This window comes from Liolophura sinensis, chromosome 1 (assembly GCF_032854445.1).
Source record: "Liolophura sinensis isolate JHLJ2023 chromosome 1, CUHK_Ljap_v2, whole genome shotgun sequence".
NCBI classification, from domain to species: domain Eukaryota; kingdom Metazoa; phylum Mollusca; class Polyplacophora; order Chitonida; family Chitonidae; genus Liolophura; species Liolophura sinensis.
In genome coordinates this window covers 66,647,636-66,653,533 of record NC_088295.1, presented here as the reverse complement: position 1 = coordinate 66,653,533, position 5,898 = coordinate 66,647,636, and positions in this window count along the sequence as shown.

The following is a 5,898-nucleotide window of genomic DNA, read 5'->3' as shown; positions in this document are numbered from 1 at the left end:
CGTAAACCTACGACTCTAGACCTATACTGTTCTTCTGATCATCCTCTTGTCAACATTCATGGTAAGCCTCGGACAGTGAATTTTCTGCACGGTTCCTCATTCTCGTTGTTCTCGTTGCTTTGGTGGCAATATGTGGTCGTCAGCGCTGCGTTGTGTCGTCTGGCATGGAGTTCTCTCAAGACCACATGCCTTCCACTTGTTCTATTCAAAATATTTAGACAACCCTTGTATTCAGTGACGGTGAATAATCCCCAGTGACCTTGTGGACAATATATGCATGTACCCAGTGTAATTTGCAAGTGGCATACATATGCACACAGCTGATGGTAACTGCTGTAATGGTAAATTCAAACTGTCTGGTGGCTCAGGTTCCTTTGGGCGCATTCATTTGGGATATTGACGCCCCCGGAAAACGTCGTAGAATATACAGGATAAAAACGATGTAAAATAGCATGAATGAATGAATGAAATTTACATGTAACACCATACTGCTGGCATTACAGTCATGTCATGGTGAAAAACGAGACGAGACTACTTATTTCCATAACTGTAGGTTTACGAAAGCATGTAAAGATTCGTGCTCTGTGTTTTGTCTTTACCGCTTCTTTTCACTGTTCATCCAAAAATGTTACACTGTGAAAATAACATGTACTTTTGTTTTGATTACTTACTTCGTATACGACAAACTTTCCTATAGCTTTTTCTTCTGTTGAACTGGAGATACTGTAAATAATTATTCTAGGTTTAAGTAATAGCAGTTGTTTTTATATATGGTATTATTTTACTCAAGATTGCTCCCATCATACCTCCTCAGTGATGATTATAAGCGTACGCCGGGTGGAGCGATCAGTTGTCTTCAGCTAGGCGTTTTAGATCACTTGGTCCGCGGCCTATTGTCTGTTATTGGAAAAGAACACCTACTTATTGTTCCCATGTCTAAAATTCTTGCTTGCGACAATCTATCAATTTATCAAGTCATTGAAATAGGACCTATATCCATAATCCATAACGTGAAATTATCCTTGAGTGGGTGCATTGTTGAAATATTTCTGTCAAATTATCATGAAAACTGAAAATCTATATTTTGTTCACCTAAAATGTTAACCTACATGTGAAACCTATTCTTGTAGTAACCATTTTTACATAAGCCAACATTGAAAAAAGTATTGTTTATTTTACCAGGAGAGACGAAAGCTTGCTTGTACACCGACAACCCTCCATCTGTGGTTTGGTAAACACAGGCAGTAGCCGGATGCTGCTTAATGATATAGACCGCGTCCGGTTAATGATTTTACACCGCGCTGTGTTTCAGCTATCAAGTAATTGACCTAGCCAGCTGACGCACATTTAGGTAAACCCAGTGGTGTTATTAGGTGAAACGGCGGTCAACAGCTTGGCTGGCCAACGGGACAATGATGAATGGTTGAAACTAGGAGACAGATACTGGAATAAGTAACTAAATGGATGACGGATTGATCTTCTGCCTAACGCAGTGACTTCCCTCGCTGGTGCCTAAATGGTCGTCATATGGAATTGTTGTAATGCTGTGGGTTTTTCTTGCAATCGATCTTGAACGCCATCGGCAGTGATTGTGGACTGATATGACTAGGCAGCTTTAAATATACATTTTTTTCTCTTTTTTTAAACCCTTATCAATATATGCATTATTTCTCATATATGGAAAATTGAGGCGTACACAGATGCTCATAATGCACTTCTTCCATCATAAAAATTGTAACAGAAAGTATTGAGTAGGCATGCATAGGTTCCGTTGTTTCTGATCCCATGTATTCATGTAACCGTAAACCAAACGGCTACAAGAATACGGTCAGACGGTTTAAATAAAGAAATATGTCAATAAATAAATTATTACATATACTAATACCTGTTTATTTGTTTCATTGAGATCTAATGCCATAAAATCTTTCGTTCATACAATGCTGGTCAGTTTATGGGGGAACATCGCTTTCTTAGAATGGCTGATTATGGCTTACGCTCATTTGGCAATATTGCAGCCAAATGAGCGCAAATATTGTTTTGGCCACTCTGTTTTTAAGACACATTAAGTTTAGGAGTCTGAAAAAATTGCAGCTATCATTATAAATAATATACCTGAAAATAAAAAAAAGAGTGTGTGGGTTGATAACTGATCTAAAGTAGGGAGCTTTCAAATGCGACTGTTCTGTCGACATCACCAGAGTTATTTTTTCCCTGGTCGAATTGGCTGGTTACGCTGAATCAGGAACCAACTTACCCATAATGATCTCACTGATGGTGCCCGAGATTTGGACGGCGATTTAATCTTCTCAGTATAACACTGCCAAGCTGGCTAAACGGATGATGCAATCAGTCAGAACGTGTGCCTCGGCTTGGCTTGGGGTTTCAGTTAATAGCCCATGTAACGTATGTGCGGACTTGGGAACGAAGAAGGTTGCCTGGTGTGTCAGTAATGTTTCGCCATCACCCAGAAAACACAAGCCACGAGGATGATTACCTTTAATGAGTCAAATATGAATTCGCACTACATTCTTCTCCAGTTTAGACCCCATGATACATGCCTAATTGGCAACAAAAAATGTTTCGAAATGAATGATGGAAACGTGAATTAAGCATGCCCCAAAAATATATACACTTGGGTACATAGCTGTATTCCCGACTAATGGTCCCATTCATAAGTTTTCTAGCATTTCAAACATCTACCGTACCCTTTTTTCGATTGCGGCTGTAAATCAGGATTGTTTGCCCATACCTTTCCACGTTTCCTCCGCCCATACATGTATATCTGAACACCCATGAGTGTGACATTCACGACAATGGCTTGACACACCAGTCATGGATAAATAAAGGAACCGATCTGGCTCGGACATATTCTTAATAATAAGTATGCATTTCCGCAGGTTTTCCTTTTTCATAAAACCACAACTTTAATTATATTTTTTTGTTTTTGAACTCTTAGTCTAACAACAGATACGTTTGGAGACCTGGAGTTTGAAGAAAGATGCCGATCTATATCTCCTCAGCAAGAATGTTTACGCGTACTTCCGACGTGCTTTGTACTGATCAAGGTTATATCAGTCATTGCAACCCAATCAAAAGGACCCGTTCATAACGGAGTAGAAAAAAAGTTATTTGTCTTTAAAAATCATTTTCTTTCCACTTGACAAACTTATATAATTTGGTGATTTTCTTGTTAAATTTTAATGGGCGTATAGGTGATATTTAATTAAGCAGATTGTTGTCAAATTTGTCTATGCACACAGCAAATTTCCAATATAAAGAAAGATCTTTGCAACACATATTCTACAAACTATAATTGCAGAAATGACCACGACTTATGCCATTGGTACTTACTTATAAATGAAGAAATGAAGGTTATTCGATCACGAGTACAGTACACGAGGTCGCAAAGTATTGCAGATATTTTTGTCGTGAAACCTTCTTAACATACTGTCAGGGTGAATTTGTGCGCCTTAATCCGTGTCCTGGACTCCCTATATCACACAGCTCTGTGGGCAGATTTTTTTGTGCGTTCCACGTACGTATATTTCGCAGGCGTAAGCGGTTTACGGAGCGTATATTATGTAAAGGCTAGGCTTAACATTCTTTACCCACATCTCTTTTTTCCCCCGCCAATAGTATTACAGTTGGGAGGTTCTTGCGTTAACGCACGGATAAGGGTCCCCCCTTTATGTACAGTACATTACATCTATACGTGGCAGCCGTTTATCTGGTCATGTGTTATGAGCAGCATCGCTAGAGTTAGTTTGCTCTGTTTCTCGTGGTAATTGACGATGGAAATTTTTCCATAAAATTAATTAACCAGGTTGTACCACACCTAAACCTCGGTAACATCACAAAGTCTTTTTTTTTTCTTCCCACCAGCAAAACTGCAGGTGTTTTCTGGATAAGATGGTAGGCATGTGGTGTAAACTATTCCGTTAGTTATCAGTAAAGCCAGCTCACATTTCATAAGTTTAGCTAAACTAGCCACTTCTCAGTTAACCCTCCATCTATACCCATCACTGTGGTAAGCCAAATAATCACTTCTGGTCTTCTTTAAATACCGCGCTCTCTGCTTATCCCAGAAAACCCTTCACCTATACCGCATTACATAAAGAAATCCAGACACTAGTCTGGTAGGAGAAGGTCAGTGAAAATTACCCGACGTTCCGTTAAGACGTCCTATAAAAGGACACAATGTGATAACGAAACCGAAGTGTAAAATCGTTAAATGTGCATTAAAACGGTTAAGATTGTGGTGGAATCAAAACAACGTCCCAGCAACCTATTTGTGTGTATGCTATGTTTATGTCCACGTAATATGTTGCCTACGCTTTCGAGTGTTCATAGATAGATGAATGCCATACAAATCACGGCGTACAACCCAAGTGCACATGTAGCTTTTCGAAAAGCTGGTTTATAGCGTGCAACTTGCGTGTCCTCCAATATCCCTTTGGGTGTTGCCATAGTAGGGACATGTCACTCTGTCACTAACAACAACATTGTGCACACTTAACAACTATAGGGTCATAGTGCGATTGTTGGTAGGTGCCAACAAGATCACATGTTCAGTACACAACCTCAAATAGTTGCCATGCTATTCGCTGTTGTTCTTATGAGGCCCGTAGAGTGACATAGAATGAAATATTCCCGATTTTGAACCGTCCCATAGTTCTTGATCATAAGGCTGAGAGAGGGTGCTTTTGCAAATCTACTGCTCCTTGGACTTTAGCCTATACCGTTGCTTTTAGCAGGCGCGTAACGTATATCTTCGCTACTGCCTTTTTTATAATTCTATCGGAAGGTTGCGTCTGATACGTCTCTCGTAGTACCCACGTAGCATACGTGCACTCAGTCCTCAGCAGAAAACTTTCACCGCTTCTTTAAAAGACTGCCGAGTTACAGGACATTCTTTCTTCTTTGACAACATCGGCGAGATTTTCGAGAAACTAGCATTGCAGGCAAATTTGTCTGTCAGCACTGGTCAGACGGGATGCTCGGATACTTGAAAATGGCTTTTCTTTCATCGACACACTAGTATGTTCCTGTCAGGACTTGCCATTCATTTAGTTGCTTAGATGCGCCCCTTTGGGAGCGAATGGCTGCCTGTGATTTACAGGGAAAAACTGTTCTGTATTCCTCTGTGTGGAGATGTAAATAATAGCATCTGAGCAGCTGTATCGTAGATTTCAAATGACAAAAGAGATCGATTTACACTGAAGATTACCAATAAATTAGTTTTTGTCGTTGTTTTCTTTTTACGACAAAAAGATAGCTCGTGATTTCTCTTCGTCGGCGTATGACCAGCCCATATTCCATTGGGTTGAGCACGGATACCAATAGACAGTGAATGCTGGCTCCATTCTGTGCTGTGAGTGAAGGGGATTCTCTCCTGCGGAATGGGCGTGTATAACGACATAAAATACATTGTATGCAAGAGCTACTTTTACGTTAAGCTTTGCTTGTCCCGAGGCACCATTTTAGTTATCAACTGACAACAGGTGAGAAAACGGGGCGTCTACCATACACATAGACACGGACCGAGATTAAACCAAGTTTTATCAGTTGTGCCAAAATAATCGATACCCTAGACGTGAAGCGATGTATTTCTGACCACTGAAGGTATCTGATTTGAGTTACTGGACTAAGTTGGGCGAACGTTATTCGCATATTTTCTCCGCCGCCTCCACTCTTCTGACAACGTCACTACCTCATGAGGCAAGGCTTAATGTGAGCGCTGCCTAGAGAAACACATGTAGGATCCTGCGGATGCCAGTGTACCTGAGAATGTTGAGCAATACGGGTCCGACGGAAAACCATTCCATACTGAAAACCAACGTGTCTAACAACCTCACCTCGCAAGATGCGTTCGACGTGGACACGTTTCTGCGGAATAGT